General features: G+C 49.6%; 1 long non-coding RNA gene and 1 pseudogene across 2 annotated transcripts; both read left to right on the top strand.

Moving 5' to 3' along the window:
- Nucleotides 1–15,000, top strand: part of LOC124018069 — a 118,053-nt pseudogene that overhangs the window by 6,726 nt on the left and 96,327 nt on the right.
- LOC124018070 lies at nucleotides 10,780–13,106 on the top strand. 2 transcript variants are annotated; one of them, XR_006835560.1, is made up of 3 exons: nucleotides 10,780–11,111; nucleotides 11,150–11,263; nucleotides 12,155–13,106. It is a non-coding gene; the product is annotated as an uncharacterized LOC124018070 (long non-coding RNA). The 2 variants fall into 2 exon arrangements; XR_006835559.1 differs by having other exon boundaries at nucleotides 10,780–11,263; nucleotides 12,155–12,563; nucleotides 12,597–13,106.

Raw genomic sequence — 15,000 nt, 5'->3', positions numbered from 1 at the left:
CTGGATGTAGAGAACTGCTCTCAGACCGCCCTGGACACACTGACCGCTCTATTCACACACACACCTCAGGACCAGCTGCTCCACCACCGCCTTCAGCTGGACGACAGGTACACACACACACACACACACACACACACACACACACACACACACACACACACACACACACACACACACACACACACACACACACACACACACACACACACACACACACACACACACACACACACACACACACACTGTAGGATGCTGGTCCTGGCTGGGTCTCTGACTGTCTGTCTCTCTGTAGGATGCTGGTCCTGGCTGGGTCTCTGTCTGTCTCTCTGTAGGATGCTGGTCCCGGATGGGTCTCTGACTGTCTGTCTCTCTGTAGGATGCTGGTCCCGGCTGGGTCTCTGACTGTCTCTCTGTAGGATGCTGGTCCCGGCTGGGTCTCTGACTGTCTCTCTGTAGGATGCTGGTCCCGGATGGGTCTCTGACTGTCTGTCTCTCTGTAGGATGCTGGTCCCGGCTGGGTCTCTGACTGTCTGTCTCTCTGTAGGATGCTGGTCCTGGCTGGGTCTCTGACTGTCTGTCTCTCTGTAGGATGCTGGTCCTGGCTGGGTCTCTGACTGTCTGTCTCTCTGTAGGATGCTGGTCCTGGCTGGGTCTCTGACTGTCTGTCTCTCTGTAGGATGCTGGTCCTGGCTGGGTCTCTGACTGTCTGTCTCTCTGTAGGATGCTGGTCCTGGCTGGGTCTCTGACTGTCTCTCTGTAGGATGCTGGTCCTGGCTGGGTCTCTGACTGTCTCTCTGTAGGATGCTGGTCCCGGCTGGTTCTCTGACTGTCTCTCTGTAGGATGCTGGTCCCGGCTGGGTCTCTGACTGTCTCTCTGTAGGATGCTGGTCCCGGCTGGGTCTCTGTCTCTCTCTCTGTAGGATGCTGGTCCTGGCTGGGTCTCCGACTGTCTCTCTGTAGGATGCTGGTCCCGGCTGGTTCTCTGACTGTCTCTCTGTAGGATGCTGGTCCCGGCTGGGTCTCTGACTGTCTCTCTGTAGGATGCTGGTCCCGGCTGGGTCTCTGTCTCTCTCTCTGTAGGATGCTGGTCCTGGCTGGGTCTCTGACTGTCTCTCTCTCTGTAGGATGCTGGTCCCGGCTGGGTCTCTGACTGTCTCTCTCTGTAGGATGCTGGTCCCGGCTGGGTCTCTGACTGTCTCTCTCTGTAGGATGCTGGTCCTGGCTGGGTCTCTGACTGTCTCTCTGTAGGATGCTGGTCCTGGCTGGGTTTCCGACTGTCTCTCTGTAGGATGCTGGTCCTGGCTGGGTCTCTGACTGTCTCTCTGTAGGATGCTGGTCCTGGCTGGGTCTCCGACTGTCTCTCTGTAGGATGCTGGTCCCGGCTGGGTCTCTGACTGTCTCTCTGTAGGATGCTGGTCCCGGCTGGGTCTCTGTCTCTCTCTCTGTAGGATGCTGGTCCTGGCTGGGTCTCTGACTGTCTCTCTCTCTGTAGGATGCTGGTCCCGGCTGGGTCTCTGACTGTCTCTCTCTGTAGGATGCTGGTCCCGGCTGGGTCTCTGACTGTCTCTCTCTGTAGGATGCTGGTCCTGGCTGGGTCTCTGTCTGTCTCTCTGTAGGATGCTGGTCCTGGCTGGGTCTCTGACTGTCTCTCTGTAGGATGCTGGTCCCGGCTGGGTCTCTGACTGTCTGTCTGTAGGATGCTGGTCCTGGCTGGGTCTCTGACTGTCTCTCTGTAGGATGCTGGTCCTGGCTGGGTCTCTGACTGTCTGTCTGTAGGATGCTGGTCCTGGCTGGGTCTCTGACTGTCTCTCTGTAGGATGCTGGTCCTGGCTGGGTCTCTGACTGTCTCTCTGTAGGATGCTGGTCCCGGCTGGTTCTCTGACTGTCTGTCTCTGTAGGATGCTGGTCCCGGCTGGTTCTCTGTCTGTCTCTCTCTGTAGGATGCTGGTCCCGGCTGGGTCTCTGACTGTCTCTCTCTCTGTAGGATGCTGGTCCTGGCTGGGTCTCTGACTGTCTCTCTGTAGGATGCTGGTCCTGGCTGGGTCTCTGACTGTCTGTCTCTCTGTAGGATGCTGGTCCCGGCTGGGTCTCTGACTGTCTCTCTCTCTGTAGGATGCTGGTCCTGGCTGGGTCTCTGACTGTCTCTCTGTAGGATGCTGGTCCTGGCTGGGTCTCTGACTGTCTCTCTGTAGGATGCTGGTCCTGGCTGGGTCTCTGACTGTCTGTCTCTCTGTAGGATGCTGGTCCCGGCTGGGTCTCTGACTGTCTGTCTCTCTGTAGGATGCTGGTCCTGGCTGGGTCTCTGACTGTCTCTCTGTAGGATGCTGGTCCCGGCTGGTTCTCTGACTGTCTGTCTCTGTAGGATGCTGGTCCTGGCTGGGTCTCTGACTGTCTCTCTGTAGGATGCTGGTCCCGGCTGGGTCTCTGACTGTCTCTCTGTAGGATGCTGGTCCTGGCTGGGTCTCTGACTGTCTCTCTCTCTCTGTAGGATGCTGGTCCCGGCTGGGTCTCTGACTGTCTCTCTCTCTGTAGGATGCTGGTCCCGGCTGGGTCTCTGACTGTCTCTCTCTCTGTAGGATGCTGGTCCCGGCTGGGTCTCTGTCTGTCTCTCTGTAGGATGCTGGTCCTGGCTGGGTCTCTGTCTGTCTCTCTGTAGGATGCTGGTCCCGGCTGGGTCTCTGACTGTCTCTCTCTCTCTGTAGGATGCTGGTCCTGGCTGGGTCTCTGACTGTCTGTTTCTCTGTAGGATGCTGGTCCCGGCTGGGTCTCTGTCTGTCTGTCTCTCTGTAGGATGCTGGTCCCGGCTGGTTCTCTGACTGTCTCTCTGTAGGATGCTGGTCCCGGCTGGGTCTCTGTCTGTCTGTCTCTCTGTAGGATGCTGGTCCCGGCTGGGTCTCTGACTGTCTCTCTCTCTGTAGGATGCTGGTCCCGGCTGGTTCTCTGACTGTCTCTCTCTCTGTAGGATGCTGGTCCCGGCTGGGTCTCTGACTGTCTCTCTGTAGGATGCTGGTCCCGGCTGGGTCTCTGACTGTCTGTCTCTCTCTGTAGGATGCTGGTCCTGGCTGGGTCTCTGACTGTCTGTCTCTCTCTGTAGGATGCTGGTCCTGGCTGGGTCTCTGACTGTCTGTCTCTCTGTAGGATGCTGGTCCCGGCTGGGTCTCTGTCTGTCTCTCTGTAGGATGCTGGTCCCGGCTGGGTCTCTGACTGTCTGTCTCTCTCTGTAGGATGCTGGTCCCGGCTGGGTCTCTGACTGTCTCTCTCTCTGTAGGATGCTGGTCCTGGCTGGGTCTCTGACTGTCTGTCTCTCTCTGTAGGATGCTGGTCCCGGCTGGGTCTCTGACTGTCTCTCTGTAGGATGCTGGTCCCGGCTGGGTCTCTGTCTGTCTGTCTCTCTGTAGGATGCTGGTCCCGGCTGGTTCTCTGTCTGTCTCTCTGTAGGATGCTGGTCCCGGCTGGGTCTCTGACTGTCTCTCTCTCTGTAGGATGCTGGTCCCGGCTGGGTCTCTGTCTGTCTCTCTGTAGGATGCTGGTCCCGGCTGGGTCTCTGTCTGTCTCTCTGTAGGATGCTGGTCCTGGCTGGGTCTCTGACTGTCTCTCTCTCTGTAGGATGCTGGTCCTGGCTGGGTCTCTGACTGTCTGTCTCTCTGTAGGATGCTGGTCCCGGCTGGGTCTCTGACTGTCTGTCTCTCTGTAGGATGCTGGTCCCGGCTGAGTCTCTGTCTGTCTCTCTGTAGGATGCTGGTCCCGGCTGGGTCTCTGTCCTGTGAGAGCGTGTTGTACTGGAGGGCTCTGTGTGAGTTCGTTAAGACTAAAGGGGATGAAGGAGAGGAGATGTTGGAGAAGCTGCTGCCCGAGGCTGCTACCTTCGCTGAGTACCTCTACGGGTAAGACCACCACTACATCACCCTGACTACGGGTAAGACCACCACTACACCCCATACATCACCCTGACTACGGGTAAGACCACCACTACATCACCCTGACTACGGGTAAGACCACCACTACACCCCATCACCCTGACTACGGGTAAGACCACCACTACACCCCATACATCACCCTGACTACGGGTAAGACCACCACTACACCCCATACACCACCCTGACTACGGGTAAGACCACCACTACACCCCATACACCACCCTGACTACGGGTAAGACCACCCCATACATCACCCTGACTACGGGTAAGACCACCACTACACCCCATACATCACCCTGACTACGGGTAAGACCACCCCATACATCACCGGACTACGGGTAAGACCACCCCATACACCACCCTGACTACGGGTAAGACCACCCCATACACCACCCTGACTACGGGTAAGACCACCACTACACCCCATACATCACCCTGACTACGGGTAAGACCACCACTACACCCCATACATCACCCTGACTACGGGTAAGACCACCACTACACCCCATACATCACCCTGACTACGGGTAAGACCACCACTACACCCCATACATCACCCTGACTACGGGTAAGACCACCACTACATCACCCTGACTACGGGTAAGACCACCACTACATCACCCTGACTACGGGTAAGACCACCACTACACCCCATACATCACCCTGACAACGGGTAAGACCACCCCATACATCACCCTGACTACGGGTAAGACCACCACTACACCCCATACACCACCCTGACTACGGGTAAGACCACCACTACACCCCATACACCACCCTGACTATGGGTAAGACCACCACTACACCCCATACACCACCCTGACTACGGGTAAAACCACCACTACACCCCATACACCACCCTGACTACGGGTAAGACCACCACTACACCCCATACACCACCCTGACTACGGGTAAGACCACCACTACACCCCATACATCACCCTGACTACGGGTAAGACCACCACTACACCCCATACATCACCCTGACTACGGGTAAGACCACCACTACACCCCATACATCACCCTGACTACGGGTAAGACCACCACTACATCACCCTGACTACGGGTAAGACCACCACTAGACCCCATACATCACCCTGACTACGGGTAAGACCACCACTACACCCCATACATCACCCTGACTACGGGTAAGACCACCACTAGACCCCATACATCACCCTGACTACGGGTAAGACCACCACTACACCCCATACATCACCCTGACTACGGGTAAGACCACCACTACATCACCTTGACTACGGGTAAGACCACCACTACATCACCCTGACTACGGGTAAGACCACCACTACATCACCCTGACTACGGGTAAGACCACCACTACATCACCCTGACAACGGGTAAGACCACCACTACATCACCCTGACTACGGGTAAGACCACCACTACACCCCATACATCACCCTGACTACGGGTAAGACCACCACTACATCACCCTGACTACGGGTAAGACCACCACTACATCACCCTGACTACGGGTAAGACCACCACTACATCACCCTGACTACGGGTAAGACCACCACTACATCACCCTGACAACGGGTAAGACCACCACTACATCACCCTGACTACGGGTAAGACCACCACTACACCCCATACATCACCCTGACTACGGGTAAGACCACCACTACATCACCCTGACTACGGGTAAGACCACCACTACATCACCCTGACTACGGGTAAGACCACCACTAGACCCCATACATCACCCTGACTACGGGTAAGACCACCACTACATCACCCTGACTACGGGTAAGACCACCACTACATCACCCTGACTACGGGTAAGACCACCACTAGACCCCATACATCACCCTGACTACGGGTAAGACCACCACTACACCCCATACATCACCCTGACTACGGGTAAGACCACCACTACATCACCCTGACAACGGGTAAGACCACCACTACATACACCACCCTGACTACGGGTAAGACCACCACTACACCCCATACACCACCCTGACTACGGGTAAGACCACCACTACATCACCCTGACTACGGGTAAGACCACCACTACACCCCATACACCACCCTGACTACGGGTAAGACCACCACTACACCCCATACATCACCCTGACTACGGGTAAGACCACCACTACATCACCCTGACTACGGGTAAGACCACCACTACATCACCCTGACTACGGGTAAGACCACCACTAGACCCCATACATCACCCTGACTACGGGTAAGACCACCACTACATCACCCTGACAACGGGTAAGACCACCACTACATCACCCTGACTATGGGTAAGACCACCACTACACCCCATACACCACCCTGACTACGGGTAAGACCACCACTACACCCCATACATCACCCTGACTACGGGTAAGACCACCACTACATCACCCTGACAACGGGTAAGACCACCACTACATCACCCTGACAACGGGTAAGACCACCACTACACCCCATACACCACCCTGACTACGGGTAAGACCACCACTACACCCCATACACCACCCTGACTACGGGTAAGACCACCACTACATCACCCTGACTACGGGTAAGACCACCACTAGACCCCATACATCACCCTGACTACGGGTAAGACCACCACTACATCACCCTGACAACGGGTAAGACCACCACTACATCACCCTGACTATGGGTAAGACCACCACTACACCCCATACACCACCCTGACTACGGGTAAGACCACCACTACACCCCATACATCACCCTGACTACGGGTAAGACCACCACTACACCCCATACATCACCCTGACTACGGGTAAGACCACCACTACATCACCCTGACTACGGGTAAGACCACCACTAGACCCCATACATCACCCTGACTACGGGTAAGACCACCACTACACCCCATACATCACCCTGACTACGGGTAAGACCACCACTAGACCCCATACATCACCCTGACTACGGGTAAGACCACCACTACACCCCATACATCACCCTGACTACGGGTAAGACCACCACTACATCACCCTGACTACGGGTAAGACCACCACTACATCACCCTGACTACGGGTAATACCACCACTACATCACCCTGACTACGGGTAAGACCACCACTACATCACCCTGACAACGGGTAAGACCACCACTACATCACCCTGACTACGGGTAAGACCACCACTACACCCCATACATCACCCTGACTACGGGTAAGACCACCACTACATCACCCTGACTACGGGTAAGACCACCACTACATCACCCTGACTACGGGTAAGACCACCACTACATCACCCTGACTACGGGTAAGACCACCACTACATCACCCTGACAACGGGTAAGACCACCACTACATCACCCTGACTACGGGTAAGACCACCACTACACCCCATACATCACCCTGACTACGGGTAAGACCACCACTACATCACCCTGACTACGGGTAAGACCACCACTACATCACCCTGACTACGGGTAAGACCACCACTAGACCCCATACATCACCCTGACTACGGGTAAGACCACCACTACATCACCCTGACTACGGGTAAGGCCACCACTACATCACCCTGACTACGGGTAAGACCACCACTAGACCCCATACATCACCCTGACTACGGGTAAGACCACCACTACACCCCATACATCACCCTGACTACGGGTAAGACCACCACTACATCACCCTGACAACGGGTAAGACCACCACTACATACACCACCCTGACTACGGGTAAGACCACCACTACACCCCATACACCACCCTGACTACGGGTAAGACCACCACTACATCACCCTGACTACGGGTAAGACCACCACTACACCCCATACACCACCCTGACTACGGGTAAGACCACCACTACACCCCATACATCACCCTGACTACGGGTAAGACCACCACTACATCACCCTGACTACGGGTAAGACCACCACTACATCACCCTGACTACGGGTAAGACCACCACTACATCACCCTGACTACGGGTAAGACCACCACTACATCACCCTGACTACGGGTAAGACCACCACTACATCACCCTGACAACGGGTAAGACCACCACTACATCACCCTGACTATGGGTAAGACCACCACTACACCCCATACACCACCCTGACTACGGGTAAGACCACCACTACACCCCATACATCACCCTGACTACGGGTAAGACCACCACTACATCACCCTGACAACGGGTAAGACCACCACTACATCACCCTGACAACGGGTAAGACCACCACTACACCCCATACACCACCCTGACTACGGGTAAGACCACCACTACATCACCCTGACTACGGGTAAGACCACCACTACACCCCATACACCACCCTGACTACGGGTAAGACCACCACTACACCCCATACATCACCCTGACTACGGGTAAGACCACCACTACATCACCCTGACTACGGGTAAGACCACCACTACATCACCCTGACTACGGGTAAGACCACCACTACATCACCCTGACAACGGGTAAGACCACCACTACATCACCCTGACTATGGGTAAGACCACCACTACACCCCATACACCACCCTGACTACGGGTAAGACCACCACTACACCCCATACATCACCCTGACTACGGGTAAGACCACCACTACATCACCCTGACAACGGGTAAGACCACCACTACATCACCCTGACAACGGGTAAGACCACCACTACACCCCATACACCACCCTGACTACGGGTAAGACCACCACTACACCCCATACACCACCCTGACTACGGGTAAGACCACCACTACATCACCCTGACTACGGGTAAGACCACCACTACATCACCCTGACTACGGGTAAGACCACCACTACATCACCCTGACAACGGGTAAGACCACCACTACATCACCCTGACTATGGGTAAGACCACCACTACACCCCATACACCACCCTGACTACGGGTAAGACCACCACTACACCCCATACATCACCCTGACTACGGGTAAGACCACCACTACATCACCCTGACAACGGGTAAGACCACCACTACATACACCACCCTGACTACGGGTAAGACCACCACTACACCCCATACACCACCCTGACTACGGGTAAGACCACCACTACATCACCCTGACTACGGGTAAGACCACCACTACACCCCATACACCACCCTGACTATGGGTAAGACCACCACTACACCCCATACATCACCCTGACTACAGGTAAGACCACCACTACACCCCATACACCACCCTGACTACGGGTAAGACCACCACTACATCACCCTGACTACGGGTAAGACCACCACTACACCCCATACATCACCCTGACTACGGGTAAGACCACCACTACACCCATACACTCACCCTGACTACGGGTAAGACCACCACTACATCACCCTGACTACGGGTAAGACCACCACTACATCACCCTGACTACAGGTAAGACCACCACTACATCACCCTGACTACGGGTAAGACCACCACTACACCCCATACATCACCCTGACTACGGGTAAGACCACCACTACATCACCCTGACTACGGGTAAGACCACCACTACATCACCCTGACTACGGGTAAGACCACCACTACATCACCCTGACTACGGGTAAGACCACCACTACATCACCCTGACTACATCACATATGTCAACTCCCCTACCCTCTCCTGTATGTACCTCTAGGTACCCCCCCCCAACCCTTTCCCAGGGTACATCAGCTCTGCTAGTCGTGGAATATATCAAATCCTTGGACAGGCATGGGGGTATTGGAGGAGAGGTTTGGGGAAACACTGACTCAAGTCTGTCTATAGGACCAGTATTTTAAGACTAGTCCTAGTGATATCTAGACTGGAAGCGTGTAGGTAGACTGTAGAGATGTTAGGGTCAGTACTCTGACAGGCCGTTGTCCCAGTCTATAGGACCAGTATTTTAAGACTAGTCCTAGTGATATCTAGACTGGAAGCGTGTAGGTAGACTGTAGAGATGTTAGGGTCAGTACTCTGACAGGCCATTGTGTCCCCTGTCTCAGGGTAGGAGTTCTGATCTAGGATCAGTTTGGACCGGATCAGTACTCTGACAGGCCGTTGTCTCAGGGTAGGAGTTCGGATCTAGGATCAGTTTGGCCTGTTAGGTTCTAGTGATATGGACCGGATCAGTACTCCTCCTCTGAGCCTCTTTGTGAATACAGTCCATTGTCTCCCGTCTGTTCTCTCTAGATATGTGAAGGGCCTGCCAGTGCTGTCTGCCAACCAGAGAAACATTGCTACTAGGTGTGTCCAGACAGTATAGTAGTGTAGTGTTAACATGTTACAACAGGTATATGAAGACAGTGTATTAGTGTTATAACTGGTATATGAAGACAGTGTATTAGTGTTATAACTGGTATATGGAGACAGTGTAGTAGTGTTATAACTGGTATATGAAGGCAGTGTAGTAGTGTTATAACTGGTATATGAAGGCAGTGTAGTAGTGTTATAACTGGTATATGAAGGCAGTGTAGTAGTGTTAACATGTTATAACTGGTATATGAAGACAGTGTAGTAGTGTTATAACTGGTATATGAAGGCAGTGTAGTAGTGTTATAACAGGTATATGAAGACAGTGTAGTAGTGTTATAACTGGTATATGAAGACAGTGTAGTAGTGTTATAACTGGTATATGAAGACAGTGTAGTAGTGTTAACATGTTATAACTGGTATATGAAGACAGTGTAGTAGTGTTAACATGTTATAACAGGTATATGAAGACAGTGTAGTAGTGTTAACATGTTATAACTGGTATATGAAGACAGTGTAGTAGTGTTAACATGTTATAACTGGTATATGAAGACAGTGTAGTAGTGTTAACATGTTATAACTGGTATATGAAGACAGTGTAGTAGTGTTAACATGTTATAACTGGTATATGAAGACAGTGTAGTAGTGTTAACATGTTATAACTGGTATATGAAGACAGTGTAGTAGTGTTAACATGTTATAACTGGTATATGAAGACAGTGTAGTAGTGTTAACATGTTATAACTGATGTATATTTGTATATAATCGAACACCTTTGGGATGAATTGGAAAGCCTACTGCAGGGCCTAATCACCCCCAACATCAGTACCCGTTTGGAATGAGATGTTGGATGAGCAGTTGTCCACATACCCTTTTGGTTATGTAGTGTGTGTGTAACATGTAGATATGTCAAGGTAGCCTGGGTGCCAGTCAGTTTGTGCTCTCTTGCCAACTCCTTATGGATGTTTCATGGCATGACACTGAGTGTGAAGTGTTAACTGTTATTACTGTCTAATACCAGGTATATGAAGTGTTATAACTATTACTGTGTAATACCAGGTATATGAAGTGTTATAACTATTACTGTGTAATACCAGGTATATGAAGTGTTATAACTATTACTGTGTAATACCAGGTATATGAAGTGTTATAACTATTACTGTGTAATACCAGGTATATGAAGTGTTATAACTATTACTGTGTAATACCAGGTATATGAAGTGTTATAACTATTACTGTGTAATACCAGGTATATGAAGTGTTATAACTATTACTGTGTAATACCAGCTATATGAAGTGTTATAACTATTAATGTGTAATACCAGGTATATGAAGCGTTATAACTATTACTGTCTAATACCAGGTATATGAAGTGTTATAACTATTACTGTCTAATACCAGGTATATGAAGTGTTATAACTATTACTGTGTAATACCAGGTATATGAAGTGTTATAACTATTACTGTGTAATACCAGGTATATGAAGTGTTATAACTATTACTGTGTAATACCAGGTATATGAAGTGTTATAACTATTACTGTGTAATACCAGGTATATGAAGTGTTATAACTATTACTGTGTAATACCAGGTATATGAAGTGTTATAACTATTACTGTGTAATACCAGGTATATGAAGTGTTATAACTAATGTTAATACCAGGTATATGAAGTGTTATAACTATTACTGTGTAGTACCAGGTATATGAAGTGTTAACTAATGTGTAATACCAGGTATATGAAGTGTTATAACTATTACTGTGTAATACCAGGTATATGAAGTGTTATAACTAATGTGTAATACCAGGTATATGAAGTGTTATAACTATTACTGTGTAATACCAGGTATATGAAGTGTTATAACTATTACTGTGTAATACCAGGTATATGAAGTGTTATAACTAATGTGTAATACCAGGTATGTGAAGTGTTATAACTATTACTGTGTAATACCAGGTATATGAAGTGTTATAACTATTACTGTGTAATACCAGGTATATGAAGTGTTATAACTATTACTGTGTAATACCGGGTACGGTAACTGTTATTACTGTGTAATACCAGGTATATGAAGTGTTATAACTATTACTGTGTAATACCAGGTATATGAAGTGTTATAACTATTACTGTGTAATACCAGGTATATGAAGTGTTATAACTATTACTGTGTAATACCAGGTATATGAAGTGTTATAACTAATGTGTAATACCAGGTATGTGAAGTGTTATAACTATTACTGTGTAATACCAGGTATATGAAGTGTTATAACTATTACTGTGTAATACCAGGTATATGAAGTGTTATAACTATTACTGTGTAATACCGGGTACGGTAACTGTTATTACTGTGTAATACCAGGTATATGAAGTGTTATAACTATTACTGTGTAATACCAGGTATATGAAGTGTTATAACTATTACTGTGTAATACCAGGTATATGAAGTGTTATAACTATTACTGTGTAATACCAGGTATATGAAGTGTTAACTAATGTGTAATACCAGGTATATGAAGTGTTATAACTATTACTGTGTAATACCAGGTATATGAAGTGTTATAACTATTACTGTGTAATACCAGGTATATGAAGTGTTATAGCTATTACTGTGTAATACCAGGTATATGTAGTGTTATAACTATTACTGTGTAATACCAGGTATATGAAGTGTTATAACTATTACTGTGTAATACCAGGTATATGAAGTGTTATAACTATTACTGTGTAATACCAGGTATATAAAGTGTTATAACTATTACTGTGTAATACCAGGTATATGAAGTGTTATAACTATTACTGTGTAATACCAGGTATATGAAGTGTTATAACTATTACTGTGTAATACCAGGTATATGAAGTGTTATAACTATTACTGTGTAATACCAGGTATATGAAGTGTTATAACTATTACTGTGTAATACCAGGTATATGAAGTGTTATAACTATTACTGTGTAATACCAGGTATATGAAGTGTGTCCCGGTGTAATACCGGGTACGGTAACTGTTATTACTGTGTAATACCAGGTATGTGAAGTGTGTCCCGGTGTAATACCGGGTACGGTAACTGTTATTACTGTGTAATACCAGGTATGTGAAGTGTGTCCCGGTGTAATACCGGTGGTAACTGTTATTACTGTGTAATACCAGGTATGTGAAGTGTGTCCCGGTGTAATACCGGGGGTAACTGTTATTACTGTGTAATACCAGGTATGTGAAGTGTGTCCCGGTGTTGTCTGAAGAGCAGAAAGGAGACTTTGCTCAACTGGAGCTGGTCATGACTAAAGAGTTCATCTCTCAACAACTCATCCACCTCACCGGCTGTCTGGATACCAATGAAGAGGGAGGAAGGTGAGAGGGGGATGGGAGGAGGGGATGGGTGAGAGGTGGAGGAAGCTATGGGTGAGAGGTGGAGGAGGGGATGGGGAGGTAATGTAGCCATCAGTAGTTGAGTTCGTGCTTGACAACATAACAGACGCCTGGATAGATATTTATCAGATGATGTAGTCTGATCTCTTTAACATATCAGCTAAGGACTCAGTCGATAACGTGGTACACAACCATTGGTTCATTCAACGACAGTGCGTCTAGTCGGGCAGGAAGTCAATCAGGTTTATCTTTCTCCTTGTATATGGTGCTACAGAAAGTGTTCATGTAACTCTCTGTGTGTGTGTGTGTGTGTGTGTGTGTGTGTGTGTGTGTGTGTGTGTGTGTGTGTGTGTGTGTGTGTGTGTGTATAGGAAGCGTGTGGTGGCTGTGTTACAGGAGATGCTGGTCCTACCTCAGACTCCTCCCTCTCTGGTCTCTCTGCTGACGGAGAAACTACTGACCCTGATACCTGACGACCACAGACGCATTCAGACCGTAGGACACACACACACACACACACACACACACACACACACACACACACACACACACACACACACACACACACACACACACACACACACACACACACACACACACACACACACACACACACACACACAGTAAAGGTGTAGTGAAAGTTTTAACCTGTGTGTGTGCACCAGGTGGCGGAGGTGATCTCGGAGGTGCGTGAGCCCATCGTCATCAGACAGCCGCTGGATGAGAACGAGAACCGCAAGAAACAAGTTAAGGTATTCACTCCGCTGTATCTCTCCTTTATTCTCTATCTAATCCTCCATCCCTCCTCTACCTCCTCTTCTCTCTCTCCTTTATTCTCTATCTAATCCTCCATCCCTCCTCTACCTCTCTCTCCTTTATTCTCTATCTAATCCTCTACCTCTCTCTCCTTTATTCTCTATCTAATCCTCTATCCCTCCTCTACCTCCTCTTCTACCTCTTCTACCTCCTCTTCTCTCTCTCTTCTCTCTCTCCTTTATTCTCTATCTAATCCTCCATCCCTCCTCTTCTCTCTCTCCATCCTCTCCCTCTCCCTCTCTCTTCTCACTTTCCATCCTCTCCCTCTCCCTCTCTCTTCTCTCTCTCCATCCTCTCCCTCTCCCTCTCTCTTCTCTCTTTCCATCCTCTCCCTCTCTCTTCTCACTTTCCATCCTCTCCCTCTCTCTTCTCACTTTCCATCCTCACTCTCACTTTCCATCCTCTCCCTCTCTCTTCTCTCTCCTCTCTTTCCATCCTCTCCCTCTCTCTCCTCTCTTTCCATCCTCTCCCTCTCTCTTCTCACTTTCCATCCTCTCCCTCTCTCTTCTCTCTTCTCACTTTCCATCCTCTCCCTCTCCCTCTCTCTTTCCATCCTCTCCCTCTCTCTCCTCTCTTTCCATCCTCTCCCTCTCTCTCCTCTCTTTCCATCCTCTCCCTCTCTCTCCTCTCTTTCCATCCTCTCCCTCTCTCTCCTCTCTTTCCATCCTCTCCCTCTCTCTCCTCTCTTTCCATCCTCTCCCTCTCTCTCCTCTCTTTCCATCCTCTC

The sequence above is a fragment of the Oncorhynchus gorbuscha genome, unplaced genomic scaffold (genome assembly GCF_021184085.1).
Source record: "Oncorhynchus gorbuscha isolate QuinsamMale2020 ecotype Even-year unplaced genomic scaffold, OgorEven_v1.0 Un_scaffold_387, whole genome shotgun sequence".
Taxonomy (NCBI): domain Eukaryota; kingdom Metazoa; phylum Chordata; class Actinopteri; order Salmoniformes; family Salmonidae; genus Oncorhynchus; species Oncorhynchus gorbuscha.
The sequence above is the reverse complement of the archived record's forward strand: the minus strand, read 5'-3'. Positions and strand labels throughout refer to the sequence as shown.